The 21,861-nt window shown below is 45.7% G+C and overlaps 1 long non-coding RNA gene across 1 annotated transcript in view; it reads right to left on the bottom strand.

Moving 5' to 3' along the window:
• LOC140076057 (uncharacterized) overlaps positions 1–11,083 on the bottom strand; it is a 63,523-nt gene extending 52,440 nt beyond the window's left edge. The window contains exon 1 of the long non-coding RNA XR_011849508.1: positions 10,995–11,083. This is a non-coding gene — a long non-coding RNA (uncharacterized lncRNA). The remainder of the gene's footprint in view (positions 1–10,994) is intronic.
• Between the last annotated feature and the right edge of the window lie 10,778 nt (positions 11,084–21,861).

Genomic DNA, 21,861 nt, shown 5'->3' with positions numbered 1-21,861 from the left:
ATTCAATCCCATTGAGTGTCTTTTGTGGCGATGGGCTCTAAATTACCAGCAGAAGTAAATCGCATTTGCCTGGAATAATGAATGCCCGGGTTTATGGATATTCTACAAATAATTAAATTTTTTAGTCAAACCACTAGAAAGCTGCGACCCATTACATTTCCATTCGGGACTTATGCTTTTGTGGTGGCCATAAAAGATTCTACAATAATCGTTACGACATAGGAATATAAATAGGTTGATGCAAGGGAAGCGGGCTCTGCATTTTTAGAAAGGCTTGTAAAGGGGAAACGGTGTAATTTAAGCTAAAAATAGGCAAATATATCACATAAAGTCTCTGAGAAATATGCCGCTCAAAGAATTTTAGGATGAAGTGGATTGTCAGCAAACTTCAAGATCTAAAGATTTGTTAAGAGCTTCAATTACTACAGAACAAACCTTGGAAGAGAGGGACGTCTGTAAGTATGGATTAGCAGAGTGTTCTTACTTTAACCCTTCCCTTGCCTTCTCAGGAGTTTGAAAGTCATTGCTATGTCATCATATAAACTACCCTTCATCAATTACTATCCAGCACTTGCCTCGTAATGATGTAACTGGTCTCCCCATGACATCAATCAAGTCAGGGTGGGACTCCGCAGAATGACTCTTCTCCAGCCCTGTGACTCCTTAAAATTCAACATAATGCAGGTTTAAATAGAATATAGAAGGTAAGATTTGTGATCCTGTCCATGTCCTGGATAACAGGTCGTTCGCAATTTGTGCTTTAAAGGGGTTGTCCACTTTCAGCAAATAATTGATATACAATTACAAAAAAGTTATACAATTTTCCATAATACTTTCTGTATCAATTCCTCAATGATCTCTGCTTCCTGTCCTGCTATAGGAAGCTTTATGTTTACTTCCAGTGGATAGAAATCTGTCCACGGTCACACCGGTGCACACCTTGGTATATCACACGGCTCTGATTACTCTCTATGATGTCACACAGGTGCACGGCACGTTATATCACATGACTCTGATTACTCTCAATGATGTCACACAGGTGCACGGCTCGTTATATCACATGGCTCTGATTACTCTCTATGATGTCACACAGGTGCACGGCTCATTATATCAAACGGCTCTGATTACTCTCTATGATACTAACGAGCCATGCACATCACATGTGACATCACATGACCATGGACAGATTTCTATCCGGTGGAAGTAGACATGGAAGCTTTCTTTAGGACACCAAGCAGAGATCTAGAAAACTGTGAGGAAATGATACAGAAAGTATATTGAAAAATAGTATAACTTTTCTTTACACAAACCATATCAATTGTCAGGATTCAGGGGTAATGGACCCACTCAACCACCACGGATGATGACGTAAGCTGACAACTGGGACCAAAATCTAAGAGGCACAAGATTTTCACCAGAGCCCACCGCAAAGCGGTGTGGTAACACCAAATCGCTCCACAGGCACAAGTTTGTCTACGGTGGTGGCCAAGGCAAGGTACAGAATCGTAAGACAGAACCGTGGTCGGGGACAGGCAGGAGGTCAGGACAGGCAGCACGGGATCAGAGTCAGGGACGTAGCAGTAGGTCAGGACAGGCAGACAGGAACGAAATCGAGGTCACAATGGGAAATCACTATAAGCTTTTTCTAACGTACAAGGCTCAGAGATCGGGCGGGAGTATGAGGGAAGAGGCTGGCTATTTATTAGATTGCCAGGTGGCCAGCGTCAATTAGCGTCGTGCTGCCCCTATAAATCTTGAGAAGCCGACGCCCTAGGAGGCGGGGACGCGTGTGCTGGATCGCGGGAGCCAGGGCTAGATCACAAACAGGTGAGTGGGCTGGGGGGCACAGGGAGGCACACGGCTGTTCTTGCGACCCAAGAGGAGGGTCACAGGACCACCTGTAACATCAATTATTTGCTGAAAGTGGACAACCCCTTTAAATCCTTATAATTAGCGATGAGTAGACTAGTTAAAATCTGGGTTTGGACAAACTTGTCTGAACTTGAAAAATCTGGTCCCAAATCTTTATACAAACCCACTAGTGCCATCTGTGATCAGTGCTGTCATTAATTGTGGGTGTTAACTGTTAAAATTCCCCCAGGCAACATTTTAATCAGTGTGGTACATGCATACCGGCACCATTTTGGGTAGGATTGTCACTCCTAAGTGATGGCGTGCATGCTACACTCATTTCAAAGGCATTGTGGCTTTGCCAGCAGCATTTGAACAGTTAACACCCATGATTGCTGTCTGAATAAATTGGGGGGGACTAACAGCAGAGGGAGTGAGAAGAAACAAACAAGGACCCAAACTTCTGACTGAAGATTGGGTTCAGGGGAATCAAACCTGTGATGTTCAGTTTCTACCTGAACATTGAGATTCGGTGCTCATCACTACTCATGACAGGTTCTCATGAAATTTATGAAGAGTTAGGAACTTTATGTGGTATGTTTACTGACCATGAGGCATTAAAAAATCTGCTCAAATTGGTACAATTGGCTACATTTTTGACATATCCATGCATAGTATGACACTATTTTAGAAGTACAGAATTTAACAGAATTTTTGGGAAACAATTCTGACATCTACTGTATAGATCTGTAAGAGGGCCACAGAATAGGCTATGCCACAAATGTCTGAAAGGGGAAGGTTAGACCTGTTTGTCCAACTTCTACATTGTGTGAAGACTCTGGTGGCACATTCTCCAGTTTTGTGTAGCTCTTTCTCCTATAAATCTTACTGAAATTGCACAAATGTAAGAACACTGTTATATTGATTTCTATAGAGACAGTAAACACTAGGCCCATGAGTTAAAGTTCCTGTTATGGACGCCTGGTGTGGACTCACTGGGGCACATTTACTTACCTGTCCGAGTCGCGATCCCCAAGGTGTGTTCCCCGACGATGATGCACTGTGCCGCGATCCACTTAGATCCTGCACCCGACATCCTGCATGTGTCGCTCCCTGCTCAGTTACGCCGAAGTTCACCTTCTTCCCGGTGCATGTAAGTTCTTGGCTTGCAACACAAATGTAAATGTTAAATCCTGCATTTAGTCTGAATCCGTTGGATCATCCGACGACTCGCCCCACCGGCACCCCTGATTTGTGTCATGTAAAAGCCGGCACAATTGCAACACAATCCGATCGAGTGCGACACAATCCCCGGCGCGTTCTCCGAAAAGTCGGGAAACCCGGCAAAAATGCAACCGCGGGACCCTTAGTATATAAGCCCCACTGTGTTACTAAACATTTTGGGCTCCTCATAAGAGCATATTTCTGTGAATCTCTGGATGTTACTCTTGCACTGATGGCCACCAAGCTACTACCTCTGGAAATAGTCCTGGTGTTTATGATAGCTGGCTCAAGCTAAAATGATTTGCCACCAAGAGTTAAACATGCAGCCAGTGGGCATATAGTGAGGCAGTCAGGAGAAAATTCCAGACCAGACATCAATGCAGATAAGGTACAGTAAGCCCAATATAAAGTCAATGACATTGCTGCTAAAATCACAACCAGCTGGTAGAGCCATTGAGAAGCAAGGCAGTGTGCCGGCTCCCTCGCCTGGCTTGATGCACGGTGGCTACTGAAGCAGTCACTTTGACAACTGGCTACTGGGGCAGATACTGGTACTACTAGTTACTGTGGCAGGCACTGGGTCTACTGACTACTGGTGGCAGACACTGACACTACTGGTTACTGAGACGGGCACTGACACTACTAACTAGTGTGGGCTTACTGTGTAAAGGTACTGTGATTATATTGGCTACTGTGTGGGGGCCCCATTACTATATTGCCAAATGTGAGCGAAATGTTACTATATTGGACACTGTGGGAACAGTATTAAGTTAGAAGATGGAGGAAATTATGACCTAAAATGTTTGTGTTGCTAAATCAACAGAGAGGTGTCAGAGCTGAGAGAGTAGACGTTATAGATTCAAAAATCTATCATTTTTATTTTTCCACATAAAGAGCTGTGTTATGGCTTATTTTCTGCATAACAAATTGCACTTCATAGTGACGGTATTTAATATTCCATGCCACGTACTGGGAAGCGGGAAAAAAATTCCAAATGCAGTGAAAATGGTGAAAAACCACATTTGTGACGTTTTCTTGTGGGCTTGGATTTTACAGCTTTCAATCAAATGACATGTCTACTTTATTCTTTGGGTCGGTACGATCACGTGGATACCAAATTTGTATAGGTTTTATAATGTTTTCATACATTTAAAAAAATTAAAACCTCCTGAACAAAATATTTTTTTTTTATTTTGCCATCTTCTGGGGCCAATAACTTTTTCATAGTTTGGTGTACGGAGCTGTGAATAGTGTCATTTTTTGCGAATCTTGATGGCGTTTTCATTACTATAATTTTTGGGACTGTGCGAGCTTTTGATCACTTTTTATTAATTTTTTTATATTTTTCAAAATGGCAAAAAAATGCCATTTTCGACTTTGGACGCTATTTTCCGTTACAGGGTTAAACGTAGTGAAAAAACATTATCATATTTTGATAGATCGGGCATTTTCGGACATGGCGCTACCTAATGTGTTTATGATTTTTACTGTTTATTTATTTTTATATCAGTTCTAGGGAAAGGGGGGTGATTTGAATTTTTAGGTTTTTTTATTATAATTTTTTTTTTTTAACTTTTTTTTATTTTTACTTTTACTATTTTTCAGACTCCCTAGGGTACTCTAACCCTAGGTAGTCTGATCGATCCTATCATATACTGCCATACTACAGTATGGCAGTATATGTGGATTTTACTCCCCATGCATTACAATGTGCAATTAGCACATTGTAAAGCATGGGTTAAAATGCAGTAGCCTCGGGTATTCGGAACACCCGAGGTTACCATGGCGACGGATCGCCGCTCCCCGTGACGTCATCGGGGAGCAGCGATCCACAACAAGATGGCGGCGCCCATGCGGCGCCATCTCTTTGAAGCCGCCGGCAGCATTGCCGGCGGCGATCGAGGTGAGAACACCCGCGATCGGGTGTTACCGGTAAGCCTTTGCTGCAATATGCAGCAAAGACTTACCGGCTATGGAGAGGGCTCGGCCCGCGAGCCCTCTCCATGCACCGGGACCCGGCGCGCGCCGTACTAGTACGGCGCGCGTCGGGAAGGGGTTAAAGGACACCTGTCATCAGGTCTGTGTCACTAGTCCTGTCACCTCTACCTGTTGGAGCAGCTCACAAGGATCCCATTCCAGCCTTTATCTAGTCATTTCATACATTAATCATTATAAAATCATCTATTCTCTATTATGTAAATGAGGCTGGTCACATGGTCAGAGGCAGTGATGTCACCCCTGTTACCCCTCCCCTCTCCTCCCCCTGCTCATGTCTGTGTGTAATGTATAGTAAAGCATGGCTAGTGTGTGTGCTGCATCTGCTGACATGCTGCATCCTCCTAATATACAGGTGAGAGACACAGACATCAGCTACACATGAATCTGACATGTTCTGCTGTAACATGGCTGCCTGGAGCTGCTGTATCTTTCCTATACAGACACACAGGCTGCAGGGGGCGTGGCCACCAGCAAGCACATGGAGCCATCACATCATTATACAGCCTCACATCATTACACAGGCTGTCAGTCAAGCACTGGGGGTGTGGCTGTGCCTCCCACTCATGAATAGAGTGGACAGCTTGAATATGCTAATGCTTCATTGGACATTTCACAGGTCATTTGCATACAGCTTTAGGACCTCATTGCTTAGGTTTCCATCATGTAGAGGGACAATGAAGGGATAGAGGCAATGCTTTCTAATGGCAGAATATGAAAATATTCTCTTTAACTTGGTTCTGGTGGTGTATTTATTCTATCTTCTGGATCTATACAGTTAAGTCAACATTTTCTGTATTTATAGTTAAAGTGTCCATATATGAGTAAATGCTGCAATACAACATACTATATTAATATAAAATGCAGCGTAACATGAGAAAAAAATGATAACTACTATAATTCAGAATTACAATTTTTAAAAAACAGGATCTGGAGATCCCTGGCCAGAAAAAGTAGTGTAGAAGGCAGAGAGAGAAAAAAGGCTCTATTCAGCTTACAATACACCCCCTACCCCAGATAAGCCAAGCATGGCTACGTAAGGAGTAGTTACATTGGGGGTAATTTACTAAGGGCCCGATTCACGTTTTCCCGACGTGTTACCCGAATACGCTGATTTTTCCTGAATTGACCCGGGTTTTTGGCGCACGCGATTGGATTGTGGCGCATCGGCGCCAGCATGCACGTGACGGAAATGGGGGGCGTGGCCGAACGAAAACCTGACGGATTCGGAGAAACTGCCGCATTTTTAAAAAAAAAGTGTCGCTGGACACGCACTTACCTTCACCAAGAATAGGATCGTGAACTCCAGCGGACCTCGGTGGACATCAGCGCAGCAGCGACACCTGGTGGACGTCGGAGGAACTGCCTTAGTGAATCGCCGGAAGACCCGAACCCACCGCAGAGAACGTGCCGCTGGATCGCGAATGGACTGGGTAAGTAAATCTGCCCCAAAGAGTAGCTGTTAGATGGAGACTATTAAAGATGTATAGTTGTTAATAGATCCACACTAATCACAAATTAACAGCATATATTCTGGATGGGAATAGCCCTTTAAATCCAGAAACGCTTCAAGGGAACAGGGAACATCATGGCTCACCATCTACAACAACATAACAGGTACAGGGAGAGACAATATCAAAATATCACCTTATCTGTGCAACTACAGTAAGGATGTTTATGAAAGTTTAATTAGCTGAACATAAAATGTAATTTAATTAAACTGCAAGATAAAACCCTGGCTCCAAATCTGCCACTCTAGCACTTAGGCAATTGAATTACCTGAGAAAACATGAAAGGCAAATAATTAAGTAATTATAATCATCAAATAAGGAACAAGTACCTCTTCAAAGGAGAGTCAAAGGCAAAATCAACTTTTGACTCTGTCAGTGGTACTCTGTCCATTAGGAAGCTTTCATTGTTTTTGAAATGTTAAAACCATTCATTCTTGGCCTGATTGTGGCTGAATATGTCTGAATACATAAGTTACCTTGAGTGTACTGTCCCTCCTCAAAACAGGTAAGAATTTTCAATAAGACATTTCTTTCCCTCTCGCGCAGCCTTTCCTACCTATTTATAGTATATACAGCCTCCCCTCCCAAGTCATATTATATACAGCCTCCCCTCCCCAGTTATAGCATATACAGCCTCCCCTCCCCAGTTATAACATTTACATCCTCCCCTCCCCAGTTATAATACAGCCCCCCCAATTATAGTATATACAGCCTCCCCTCCCCAGTTATAACATTTACAGCCTCCCCTCCCCAGTTATAATACAGTCCCCCCAATTATAGTATATACAGCCTCCCCTCCCCAGTTATAGTATATACAGCCTCCCATCCCCAGTTATAGTATATACAGCCTTCCCTCCCCAGTTATAGTATATACAGCCTACCCTTCCCAGTTTTAGTATATGTAGTCTCACCTCCCCAGTTATAGTATATATAGTCTCACCTCCCCAGTTATATTATATACAGTCTCACCTCCCCAGTTATAGTATATACAGCCTACCCTTCCCAGTTATAGTATATGTAGTCTCACATCCCCAGTATTGTATATAGTCTCACCTCCCCAGTTATTGTATATACAGTCTCACCTCCCCAGTTATTGTATATACAGCCTACCCTTCCCAGTTATAGTATATGTAGTCTCACATCCCCAGTATTGTATATAGTCTCACCTCCCCAGTTATTGTATATACAGTCTCACCTCCCCAGTTATTGTATATACAGTCTCACCTCCCCAGTTATAATACAGCCTTCCCTCCCCAGTTATAGTATATACAGCCACCCCTGCTCAGTAATAGTATGTAAGTAAATCTATATCATCGTTCACATTTATTTTTTATCAATCTACCTATCATCTGTCTCCTATAAAATCACATACTGCTTGTAAACTACCAAGTGTTATTATTGTGCAGGGCTAAAGGAGCCTGACTGTGACTGTTCTAAGAATTGTTTTATTTTAGGGGCCCCACTCTTAGTTTTGCCTTTTATTGGATACAGGCCATCAATATAATATACTGTCCAACCCCTTTAATCATTGGTGCAAATCTGTTATCCATAAATATCCCGGTGTACAGCCAGCAGTATTTATGATGTGTAGAATATATATTTCATATATCAGTAACTGCCAGGGGCGTTGCTAGGGTAGCAAAAGATCCGGGGCACGGGCCCCAATGCATATGTACCAAATTTTCTGAACTGTCCACTCCTGTGCATAACCCCCTTAAATGTTCTTGCACCAACAATACCTGTACCTATACAGTTACAGGAAACACAGGCGAAATCCCTACCTATTCCATTCACTGAATGCGGGTGACATGTCCTCACATTGTACTTGTTCTATATCTTCTGCATTAGGCCCGGCGTCACCATGTATCCTCTTTCAGCAACGCATTGTACCTGTGTTGTTTACCACAAACACATCTTATGTTATTCAGTTTCCTCTTGTCCCTACATCCCGCCCCCCCACAGTGTCATCCTGCTGCTACCCCTAAAACTCTGTAACAGTATTTTTAAGCACCAGTGTCAGTATACAAATAATGCTTCCTAGTAAAATTCCCCCCATTCCAGGCCCTACACCATAAAAAGCCCTCTTTACAAATCCTGAGCTGTATAACACCCCCCCCCTCAGTGTGGCCCCCACAATTTATAATGTGGGACATTGTAGCAGTATACAGGCAGTCCCCGGGTTACGTATAAGATAGGTTCTGTAGGTTTGTTCTTAAGTTGAGTTTATATGTAAGTTGGAACTATGCATTTTATAATTGTAACCCCAGACAGAATATTTTTGGTCTCTGTAACAATTGGATTTTAAAAATGTTGGATTGTCATAAGAACCAAGAATAACACTAAATCTTAATTACAGACACCTGTGATAAATATTAAATCTGTTTATTGTAGCTTAGGACTAAAGTACAGCAAATTACCAAATTCCAGAGGTCCGTTTGTAACTAGGGGTCGTCTGTAAGTCAGGTGTTCTTAAGTAGGGGACCGCCTGTACTGTCCTGAATTTGGCTCCCAAACTTAGTAATGACCCACGCGCATTAAAGGGAACTCGTCACCACATTTGCACATATAGTGCCAGTGACAGGTTCCTATAGAGCTCTAATAACTGACTGAGGCCCTTTTTTAGCTAAAAATTGTTTGGCTTACATCCACTTAAATCACCTTATATATCATATTATCTGGCATCAGAGGGGCGTGTCCTGCTCATGGGGCTTGGCTCACTGGTATCTCTGACTCTTCTCTCTAAGGCTGCCACAGATGAGTCAGAAAAGCTAATTTGCATATCAGAAAAATTACTGTAATTATGGTACAGGAACCCACTGGCAGGTAATTTTAGGTGATATGAAGAGGACTTGTAACCCTTTATCAGCAGGCATTGTTAGTCAGAGGGGTTAAAATCTGGTGACTGGTCGTCTTTAACTCCACATTCACTTTTAGACACTGTACATTAGCCACATTTTATAATGAACCATCTAATTACCCGTCCTAGTATATGGTCCCATACATTGCATTATGCCTCTCTCTTGTGTCACTTACACTTAATAATGACACCCATTGTGCCACCTACCCAATAAATGTTACATACATTTGGCCTATGTGCTATAATGCCACCCACTTAATTCTTGTATACCCCACCTAATTCCCTCTCACTGTGACTCCTAACACTAACAAATGCCCCCTCAAAGACCCTACACTTTACGCCCCATAATTGTGGCCCCCTCCCCAATTGGTTTCTCCTTCCTAATAATCCCCTTCCCCGATTGTGGCTCCTGTCCTAACATTGCCCACTGAAAGGAACTCCTACCTAAAAGTGCCTTATTCCTTTGTCCACATTCCTTAGTGTTGCCCCCAAACTCCTCAGTAATGACCGGTTTATTGCCCACAGTCAATGTAAAATGCCCACAGTAATTCCCCGGAGGCTACAGTATTACCCACACTCTACATTAATGCCCCCCAGTCCAATAATGCCCCCTCTATATAGAAATGCCCCCTATATTTAGAAATGCCCACTCTATATAGAAATGCTCCCCTAATAAAGTAATGCCCCCAGTCCACAGTAATACCCCCTTTATATAGAAATGCTCCCTTTATAAAGTAATGTTCCTAGTCCATAATAATCCCCCCATATAAAGTAATGCCCCCTGTTCACATAATGCCCCCAGTTCACATAATGCCCCCTGTCCACTCTAATGCCCCCTGTTCACAGTAATGCCCCCAGTCCACATAATGCCCCTTGTTCACTATAATCCCCCAGTCCACATAATGCCCCCTGTTCACAGTAATGCCCCCTGTTCATAATAATGCCCCCATATCAAGTAATGCCCCCATATAAAGTAATGCCCCCAGTTCACATAATGCCCCCAGTTCACATAATGCCCCCTGTCCACTATAATGCCCCCTGTCCACTATAATGCCCCCAGTCCACATAATGCCCCTTGTTCACTATAATCCCCCCCAGTCCACATAATGCCCTTAGTCCACATAATGCCCCCTGTTCACTATAATGCCCCCTGTTCACATAATGCCCCCTGTTCACATAATGCCCCCTGTTCACAGTATTGCCCCCTGTTCACAGTATTGCCCCCATATAAAGTAATGCCCACAGTCCACATAATGCCCTTAGTCCACATAATGCCCCCTGTTCACTATAATGCCCCCTGTTCACATAATGCCCCCTGTTCACATAATGCCCCCTGTTCACATAATGCCCCCTGCTCACAGTACTGCCCCCATATAAAGTAATGCCCACAGTCCACATAATGCCCCTTGTTGATAGTAATGCCCCTTGTTGATAGTAATGCCCCCAGTTCACATAATGCCCCTAGTCCACATAATGCCCCTTGTTCACAGAAATGCCTTTTATAAAGTAATGCCCACACTGTTAACTAATAAACAAAAAAAATTTCTAGTCCTCACCTCTGTCTTCCCTGCTTATCCTGTCTTCTGTGCAGGACGATCGGCGGTGACGTCATCACATTGCGTCTCCTGCTCCCGGCTGCTGTGTTGAGTTGCAGGAAGCAGGAGACGCGATGTATTCACATAATGATGTCTCCTGCTCCGTGTAGTGCTGCGGGGAGCTGACAGTCCTGTGTACCATTACACTATTAATTTCTATCTGTGTCCTGATGACACAGATAAAGATGAGAATGGAAAAATCTCCCTGGACAGCGGGACCGGTGACCTGCTGATCCGTGGAGATCCGGGGCACCGGCCAAAAGATCCGGGGCACGAGCCCCGAATCTTTTGACCTGGCGACGCCCCTGGTAACTGCCCTTGAACTTTTTAATCCTATACATGCAGTATTTTCACCAACAAATGATACATAGTATACAAAATAATATGACATTTATAGTGACTACCATTGTACTAACAAAGCTTATTGTATCAATCTTTTAGGCATGTGAGCTTCAGTATGATCAATATGGCCATGAGCGCTCTCGTCTGTCCGTGAATAATGATGTGTGTGATCTGCTTAGACAATGTGCTAAAGGGACAAGCATCAATAATCACATTTACCAAACCTCGGATTTCCTGCACAGCACTGAGTCACAGTACAGCCAGAGACAAAGTCATTGCTGTTCTGCTAGGAACCTCAAGGGGAACTCTGTGTTTTGGAAACAGGTGTTAATTGCTTTGTTAGAATTAATTATGGTTAATGAGTACAGATCATGTACATACACTTTCACATTGAAGCTCATAAAACACAGCAAATTGTGATGTTTGAAATAATTTGGGGAATAGTTAGACACCTGATTATCACATTATGGTAAATAACTATTTTTCGACATCTCAAATCAGAGCGATTAAGGGAACGATAGTGTCTTCAAAATGAATTGAATTGAATTGTGTCCGGATTTGGTTGCCCCGTCATAAAGCGAGCCACAGCAGGGGAGTTTGTTAATCCACTTTCCCGACTAGAATGGCTAAGAGGCATGGCCTCTAAGAGGGGGCGTGGTCTCATTGGAAAAGCCTGTGCGCCAATGAAATTAAGACGACGCACCCCATTTTGGTGCACAAGATCGACCAATTATTAAAAGGTGATTTATCAACACAGTAATAAATTCCACCAATTATCCTTAGTACACAACTAGATGTAAAGTCGTTTTAGTGGAGCCAGCAAAGCAGAATAAGCTACAATATCCCTACCCTGTCGTGTTATACAGAGACAGATAGTAGACATGACTGGGAATTCCCTCATGTAAATGCACTCTGACTACACGGTGCTCTCCGTTGGTCTCAGATCTCTTATCCATGGTCTCAAATGTATTGTATTTACAACCCTAACGCCCTCATGTAGATGTGTATTGTACTGTTTAGGTCATGGTTTCAAATTTGTTAATTCTTTGACTATAGCCTCCCTCATGGCTGTTGGGTACTATTAAGGTCATGGTTTCAGATTTGGTTTCTTTTTTCCCTTGTCTTCCTCATGTAGATCTGTTCTGGCTGCAGAATACTCTCTAGGTCAGTGGTGGTGAGCCTATGGCACGGGTGTCAGAGGTGGCACTCAGAGCCCTCTCTATGGGCACCTGCGCCATCACCCCAGCGCAGAGTTCGCCAGACAGGACTCAAGGCCTCTTGCAGTCCCAGGCAGCCCAGGACCCTAGAAGGAAGCTACAATGATAATCCAAACTTCTTCTCCTTCTTTCTACTGTATTGGTGTCCTCAGGTGCCTATACAATTTAAACCTGTGACAGAGCAGGGAGTAATAAGTTGCTACTTAAATTGTCGTATTGGCACTTTGCAATGCGACAATCTTTTAGATGGCAAACCTTTTAGACTCAGCGTCTAAAAGGTTTGCCATCACTACTCTAGGTCAGGGGCGTAACTAGCAAAGACAGGGCCCCATAGCAGACTTCAGAATGGGGCCCCCCTTCCCACTTTAAAATGTGCATATTACACTCATATATATATATACATATATTTATGTACATAAGCATACAGTTCTTCACTCATACACACATTTATACACTTACAACATATAGAGCATATACACATCACACATACACCAATATATAGTGCCATATACAGACTTACAGCATTTATACTCACAGCATATATACATCACATATATGTTATATACATATTATAATGTACAATATGCAGCAAAATATGTATATAATGGTGCACATCCTCTATTCTTTAGTGTTAGGTTGGATGGCGGGGCCCCCTGACACTGTGGGCCCCATAGCAATTGCTATGGTTGCTACCACTGTAGTTATACCCCTGGTCTAGGTCATGATCCCAGATTTGTTGTATCTGTACCCATAGCCCACTCATGCACATGTCATCTGATGGCATGGATTACTCAATAGGGGAAATGTATCTTTATTAGAGATGAGCGAACATGCTCGTCCGAGCTTGATGCTCGGTCGAGCATTAGGGTACTCGAAACTGCTCGTTACTCGGACGAATACTTCGCCCGCTCGAGAAAATGGCAGCTCCCGCCGTTTTGCTTTTTGGCGGCCAGAAACAGAGCCAATCACAAGCCAGGAGACTCTGCACTCCACCCAGCATGACGTGGTACCCTTACACGTCGATAGCAGTGGTTGGCTGGCCAGATCAGGTGACCCTGGGATAGACTAGCCGCTGGCCGCGCTGCTCGGATCATTCTGTCTCTGGATGCCGCTAGGGAGAGAGCTGCTGCTGGTCAGGGAAAGCGTTAGGGTGTTCTATTAGCTTACTGTTAGGCAGGAGTGATTCTCAAAGAACCCAACAGCCCTTCTTAGGGCTACAATAACGTTCTACTTTTTTTATTTTAATTTGCATCTTTTACCATTTTGTGAGGAATTAGCAGGGGGACTTGCTACCGTTGTGTTTAGCTCTTAGTGGCACACATATCCATAGCAAAGACCGAAGTGGGAAAATTCAGTAGGGGTTGGATTTCTATTAGGCAATAACTCAGTGTCATCTCATCTGGCATAGTAGTGTGCTTCCTTTGATACTTGGCTAGAAAATAGCCATAGGAGAATACAAACAGCTTCTTGAAGCCTACAGTAGCGTTCTATATATTTGATTTCTGGTTGATCTGCTGGTGGCTTTAGTTTCTGCAGTGCATGTACTTGCCAATTCTGAGCAATTTGTAGTGAGACTTGCGACCGCTGTGTTCTGCGCTTAGTGGCGCACATATCCATAGCAAAGGCTGAAGTGGGAAAATTCAGTAGGGGTTGGATTTCTATTAGGCACTAACTCAGTGTCATCTCATCTGGCATAGTAGTGTGCTTCCTTTGATACTTGGCTAGAAAATAGCCATAGGAGAATACAAACAGCTTCTTGAAGCCTACAGTAGCGTTCTATATATTTGATTTCTGGTTGATCTGCTGGTGGCTTTAGTTTCTGCAGTGCATGTACTTGCCAATTCTGAGCAATTTGTAGTGAGACTTGCGACCGCTGTGTTCTGCGCTTAGTGGCGCACATATCCATAGCAAAGGCTGAAGTGGCAAAATTCAGTAGGGGTTGGATTTCTATTAGGCAATAACTCAGTGTCATCTCATCTGGCATAGTAGTGTGCTTCCTTTGATACTTGGCTAGAAAATAGCCATAGGAGAATACAAACAGCTTCTTGAAGCCTACAGTAGCGTTCTATATATTTGATTTCTGGTTGATCTGCTGGTGGCTTTAGTTTCTGCAGTGCATGTACTTGCCAATTCTGAGCAATTTGTAGTGAGACTTGCGACCGCTGTGTTCTGCGCTTAGTGGCGCACATATCCATAGCAAAGGCTGAAGTGGGAAAATTCAGTAGGGGTTGGATTTCTATTAGGCACTAACTCAGTGTCATCTCATCTGGCATAGTAGTGTGCTTCCTTTGATACTTGGCTAGAAAATAGCCATAGGAGAATACAAACAGCTTCTTGAAGCCTACAGTAGCGTTCTATATATTTGATTTCTGGTTGATCTGCTGGTGGCTTTAGTTTCTGCAGTGCATGTACTTGCCAATTCTGAGCAATTTGTAGTGAGACTTGCGACCGCTGTGTTCTGCGCTTAGTGGCGCACATATCCATAGCAAAGGCTGAAGTGGCAAAATTCAGTAGGGGTTGGATTTCTATTAGGCAATAACTCAGTGTCATCTCATCTGGCATAGTAGTGTGCTTCCTTTGATACTTGGCTAGAAAATAGCCATAGGAGAATACAAACAGCTTCTTGAAGCCTACAGTAGCGTTCTATATATTTGATTTCTGGTTGATCTGCTGGTGGCTTTAGTTTCTGCAGTGCATGTACTTGCCAATTCTGAGCAATTTGTAGTGAGACTTGCGACCGCTGTGTTCTGCGCTTAGTGGCGCACATATCCATAGCAAAGGCTGAAGTGGGAAAATTCAGTAGGGGTTGGATTTCTATTAGGCACTAACTCAGTGTCATCTCATCTGGCATAGTAGTGTGCTTCCTTTGATACTTGGCTAGAAAATAGCCATAGGAGAATACAAACAGCTTCTTGAAGCCTACAGTAGCGTTCTATATATTTGATTTCTGGTTGATCTGCTGGTGGCTTTAGTTTCTGCAGTGCATGTACTTGCCAATTCTGAGCAATTTGTAGTGAGACTTGCGACCGCTGTGTTCTGCGCTTAGTGGCGCACATATCCATAGCAAAGGCTGAAGTGGGAAAATTCAGTAGGGGTTGGATTTCTATTAGGCACTAACTCAGTGTCATCTCATCTGGCATAGTAGTGTGCTTCCTTTGATACTTGGCTAGAAAATAGCCATAGGAGAATACAAATAGCTTCTTGAAGCCTACAGTAGCGTTCTATATATTTGATTTCTGGTTGATCTGCTGGTGGCTGTAGTTTCTGCAGTGCATGTACTTGCCAATTCTGAGCAATTTGTAGTGAGACTTGCGACCGCTGTGTTCTGCGCTTAGTGGCGCACATATCCATAGCAAAGGCTGAAGTGGGAAAATTCAGTAGGGGTTGGATTTCTATTAGGCACTAACTCAGTGTCATCTCATCTGGCATAGTAGTGTGCTTCCTTTGATACTTGGCTAGAAAATAGCCATAGCAATAGGATAGGATTGTTTGGTTCTAAAAACTCAAAAAAAAACAAAAAACACAAAAAAAAACAAAAAACACAAAAAAACACAAAAAAAACCAAAAAAAAGTAAAAAAAAAAAAAAAGTTATAACTCTCATTTTAAAAATGTTTAACCCCAGGGCTAGGGGTAGAGGACGAGGGCGGGGACGTGGGCGTCCAACTACTGCAGGGGTCAGAGGCCGTGGTCCTGGGCGGGGTGAGACACCACCTGCTGATGAGGGAGCAGGGGAACGCCGCAGAGCTACACTCCCTAGGTTCATGTCTGAAGTTACTGGGACTCGTGGTAGAGCACTGTTGAGGCCAGAACAGTGCGAACAGGTGATGTCGTGGATTGCTGACAATGCTTCGAGCAATTTGTCCACCACCAGTCAGTCTTCCACGCAGTCCACCCATGTCACCGAAATCCCCACTCCTCCAGCTCCTGCACCTCAGCCTCCTCCCCCCCAGTCTGCCCCCTCCCAGGAAAATTTGCCATTTGAACCGGCATACTCTGAGGAACTGTTTTCTGGACCCTTCCCACAGTCACAAACCACTTGTCCGGTTGCTGCTGAGCAATTTTCCGATGCCCAGGTTTTCCACCAGTCACAGTCTGTGGGTGATGATGACCTTCTTGACGTAGTGGAAGTGTGTAAAGAGGTGTCCGACGATGAGGAGACACGGTTGTCAGACAGTGGGGAAGTTGTTGTCAGGGCAGGAAGTCCGAGGGGGGAGCAGACTGAGGGATCGGAGGATGATGAGGTGACAGACCCAAGCTGGGTTGAGAGGCCGGGTGAACACAGTGCTTCTGAGACGGAGGAGAGTCCTCGACCTGAACAGGTTGGAAGAGGCAGTGGTGGGGCCAGACGGAGAGGCAGGGCCAGAGCTGGTGCATCAGCGCCACTGTCAACTAGTGAAGCTCCCGTGGTGAGGGCTCTTGCGGCGAGGGCTAGATCTTCAGAAGTGTGGAGGTTCTTTAAGGAAACACCGGATGACCGACGGACTGTGGTGTGCAACATTTGCCAAACCAGGCTCAGCAGGGGTTCCACCACTACTAGCTTAACTACCACCAGTATGCGCAGGCATATGAATGCTAAGCACCCCACTCAGTGGCAACAAGCCCGTTCACCTCCGGCCGTGCACACCACTGCTCCTTCCCCTGTGTCAGCTGCTAGTCAGCCCCCTGCCCAGGACCCTGGCCCAAAAACCCCATCGTCGCCTCCACGATCCTCCACAGCATCCACCAGCGTTCAGCTCTCCATACCCCAGACGCTGGAGCGGAAACGCAAATATAGTGCAACCCACCCGCACGCCCAAGCCCTTAATGTGCACATCTCCAGATTGCTTAGCCTGGAGATGCTGCCCTATAGGCTAGTAGAGACCGAGGCCTTTCGCAACCTCATGGCGGCGGCCGCCCCTCGGTATTCGGTCCCCAGCCGCCACTACTTTTCCCGATGTGCCGTCCCAGCCCTGCACCAGCACGTGTCAGACAACATCATCCGTGCCCTGACCAACGCCGTTTCTGACAAGGTCCACCTGACCACGGACACGTGGACGAGTGCTGCCGGGCAGGGCCACTATATATCGCTGACGGCACATTGGGTTAACTTGGTGGAGGCTGGGACCGAGACTGACCCTGGGGCTGCTCATATACTGCCGACGCCGAGGATTGCGGGGCCTACCTCGGTCCAGGTGTTTCAGGCCTACTATGCCTCCTCCTCCTCCCACCCCTCCTCCACCTCCTCCTCCGAACTACCATCCGTGGGCACGGCGCCATCAGTCGGTAGCTCTAGGCACAGCAGCAGTGCCGTCGCTAAGCGACAGCAGGCGGTGCTCAAACTGCTGAGCCTAGGCGACAAAAGGCACACCGCCCAAGAGCTATTACAGGGCATCACGGCGCAGACTGATCTGTGGCTGGCACCGCTGAACCTCAAGCCGGGAATGGTTGTGTGTGACAACGGCCGTAACCTGGTGGCGGCTCTGCAACTCGGCAGACTGACACATGTGCCATGCCTGGCCCATGTGTTAAATCTGATAGTGCAGCGTTTCCTCAAGACATACCCCAATCTGTCTGATTTGCTCACGAAGGTGCGCCGCATCTGTGCGCATTTCAGGAAGTCCAGCCCAGATGCTGCCACTCTCAGGGCAGCGCAGCGCCGCCTCCAACTGCCCGCTCACCGACTGTTGTGCGACGTGCCCACGAGGTGGAATTCAACACTGACCATGTTATCCAGAGTTTACCAGCAGCGCAGAGCGATTGTAGACTGCCAGATGTCAACTTCCACCAGAACTGGTAGTCAGGTCAGTCAGCTTCCTCAAGTCTACAATGAGGAGTGGACGTGGATGTCTGATATCTGTCAGGTGCTGAGTAACTTTGAGGAGTCAACACAGATGGTCAGTGGCGATGCCGCCATCATCAGCCTCACCATCCCGCTGCTTGGCCTGTTGAAAAACTCTCTGGTCAGCATGAAGTCGGAAGCTTTGCGCTCGTCACAAGAGACGGGGGAAGAATATTCCCTTGTTGATAGCCAAAGCACCCTGAGGTCTGTTTCTCAGCGCATATCGGAGGAGGTGGAGGTGGAGGAGGATGAGGAGGAAGAGGAGGAGAATGTTGGCGAGACACAAGAGGGGACCATTGTTGAGTCCTTCACTGTTCAGCGTGTATGGGCAGAAGAAGAGGAGTTGGAGGAGTTGGAGGAGGAGGAAATGGACAGTCAGGCCAGTGAGGGGAGTGAATTCTTACGCGTTGGTACTCTGGCGCATATGGCAGATTTCATGCTAGGCTGCCTATCCCGTGACCCTCGCGTTCAAAGAATTTATTCCAGCACCGATTACTGGGTGTTCACTCTCCTGGACCCACGGTACAAGCAAAATCTTGCCACTCTCATCCCTGCAGAGGAAAGGAGTGTGAGAATGCATGAATACCAGCAGGCCCTGGTGCACAAGCTGAAACAGTATTTCCCTTCTGACAGCGCTAGCGGCAGAGTGCGTAGTTCTGCGGGACAAGTAGCGAGGGAGAGTAGGCGAGCAGGCAGCTTGTCCAGCACTGGAAAGGGTACGCTTTACAAGGCTTTTGCCAGCTTTATGTCACCCCAGCAAGACACTGTCACCTGTCCCCAGTCTCGGCAGAGTAGGGCTGATCTTTACAGAAAGATGGTGAGGGAGTACGTAGCTGACCATACCATCGTCCTAAATGATCACACAGCTCCCTACAACTACTGGGTTTCAAAGCTGGACATGTGGCACGAACTGGCGCTGTACGCCTTGGAGGTTCTTGCCTGCCCTGCCGCTAGCGTCTTGTCCGAGCGGGTTTTCAGTGCAGCTGGTGGCATCATCACCGATAAGCGTACACGCCTGTCGACTGACAGTGCTGACAGGCTGACGCTTATTAAAATGAATAAAGGCTGGATTTCTCAGAATTTCCAATCTCCACCAGGTGAAGGAAGCTCAACCTGAATAATTGATCCACTCCTCCTCCTCCTCCTCATTTTCCTCCTTCTCCTCCTCTTTGTACAGTAAAGCAGAGGAAAATGGCTATTTTTTGACAGGGCCCACTGGCTCTTGCTATACTTCATGCATTTAATTTTTCTGGAGGGCCACCTACCCGGTCCTCTGTTTGAAACAATTTTTGTGAGTGCCACATACAGGCACTCAATCTATTCCATTTTTCTGGAGGGCCACCTACCCGGTCCTCTGGTTTGAACAATTTTTGGGACTGCCACATACAGGCACTCAATCTATTCCATTTTACTGGAGGGCCACCTACCTGCTCCTCTGGTTTGAAGAATTTTTGGGACTGCCACATACAGGCACTCAATCTATTCCATTTTACTGGAGGGCCACCTACCTGCTCCTCTGGTTTGAAGAATTTTTGGGACTGCCACATACAGGCACTCAATCTATTCCATTTTACTGGAGGGCCACCTACCTGCTCCTCTGGTTTGAACAATTTTTGGGACTGCCACATACAGGCACTCAATCTATTCCATTTTACTGGAGGGCCACCTACCTGCTCCTCTGGTTTGAAGAATTTTTGGGACTGCCACATACAGGCACTCAATCTATTCCATTTTACTGGAGGGCCACCTACCTGCTCCTCTGGTTTGAAAAATGTTTGGGACTGCCACATACAGGCACTATCCAAATTAAATTGTCTCCATAGCAGCCTCCACACGTTGTCTCCATTGCTACCTCCAAAAGTCGTCCATATAGCTGCCTCCATACATCGTCCCTTTATCAAACGAGGTGTGTCAGGCAGAAATTTGGGTTGTTTTCATGGATTCCACATCAAAGTTGTTAACTTTGTCGCCACCCTGCTGTGTTATCCACAAAATATACTGGCAAACTTTTACCATTTAGGGATATTATTTCAGCGCTTCTTGCGCATCTGTTTACATTCCCCTCACCCGGCATATCCTAAACTTATAAGAACGCTACTACACTTGATCTTATACAAAAGGTTCTTAGAAGTGCTGTTTGGGGAGTAGCCTAGAGACAGGGGCTTGGATTGGCGAAAGCTCGCCTGGCAGCGGAACGCCAGCTCCATGCGCATCATGCGCTTCTTGCGCATCTGTTTACATTCCCCTAACCCGCCATATCCCAAACTTATAAGAACGCTACTACACTTAACTTGGTGCAGGCTGGGACCGAGTCTGACCCTGGGGCTGGTCATATACTGCCGACGCAGAGAATTGCGGGGCCTACCTCGGTCCAGGTCTCAAAGGCCTACTATACCTCCTCCCACCCCTCCTCCACCTCCTCCTCCTCCGAATTACCATCCGTGGGCATGGCGCCATCAGTCGGTAGCTCTAGGCACAGCAGCAGTGCCGTCGCTAAGCGACAGCAGGCGGTGCTGAAACTGCTGAGCCTAGGCGATAAAAGGCACACCGCCCAAGAGCTATTACAGGGCATTCCACATCAAAGTTGTTAACTTTGTCGCCACCCTGCTGTGTAATCCACAAAATATACTTGCAAACTTTTACCATTTAGGGATATTATTTCAGCGCTTCTTGCGCATCTGTTTACATTCCCCTCACCCGCCATATCCTAAACTTATAAGAACGCTACTACACTTGATCTTATACAAAAGTGCTGTTTGGGGAGTAGCCTAGAGACAGGGGCTTGGATTTGCGAAAGCTCGCCTGGCAGCGGAGCGCCAGCTCCATGCGCATCATGCGCTTCTTGCGCATCTGTTTACATTCCCCTCACCCGGCATATCCTAAACTTATAAGAACGCTACTACACTTGATCTTATACAAAAGTGCTGTTTGGGGAGTAGCCTAGAGACAGGGGCTTGGATTGGCGAAAGCTCGTCTGGCAGCGGAGCGCCAGCTCCATGCCAAGATCCAACTAACATAGTTTTAACTGCAGCACCTTTAATCTACTACTAGTTCACTGCCTCCATACATGGTCCCCTTATCAAACGAGCTGTGTCAGGCAGAATTTTGGGTTGTTTTCATGGCTTCCATGTTAACTTTGTCGCCACCCTGCTGTGTAATCCACAAAATATACTGGCAAACTTTTATCATGTACCGATATTATTTGAGCACTTCTTGCTCACCTCCTTTGGTTCCTCTCTGCCACCCATTGGTTTGAAGCCTGAGTCCATTTAGGGTATGTCGCCATGCCACTCTCTAGCCTGCTGCCGCTGCCTCTGCATGCCGTCCCCTATAGTGTCAGGGTCAATTATTGCATGTTTTAGATACTATCTAGCTTCATTCTGTCACTCTGTCATGGCCATGCTGTTGCCCATAATTTTGGCATAATGGTGCGTTTAAGCAGCCTCAGAG

Source organism: Engystomops pustulosus, chromosome 8 (genome assembly GCF_040894005.1).
Source record: "Engystomops pustulosus chromosome 8, aEngPut4.maternal, whole genome shotgun sequence".
Classification (NCBI taxonomy): Eukaryota; Metazoa; Chordata; class Amphibia; order Anura; family Leptodactylidae; genus Engystomops; species Engystomops pustulosus.
Note: the sequence above shows the minus strand (reverse complement) of the source record. Positions and strands in the feature narration are given on the sequence as shown.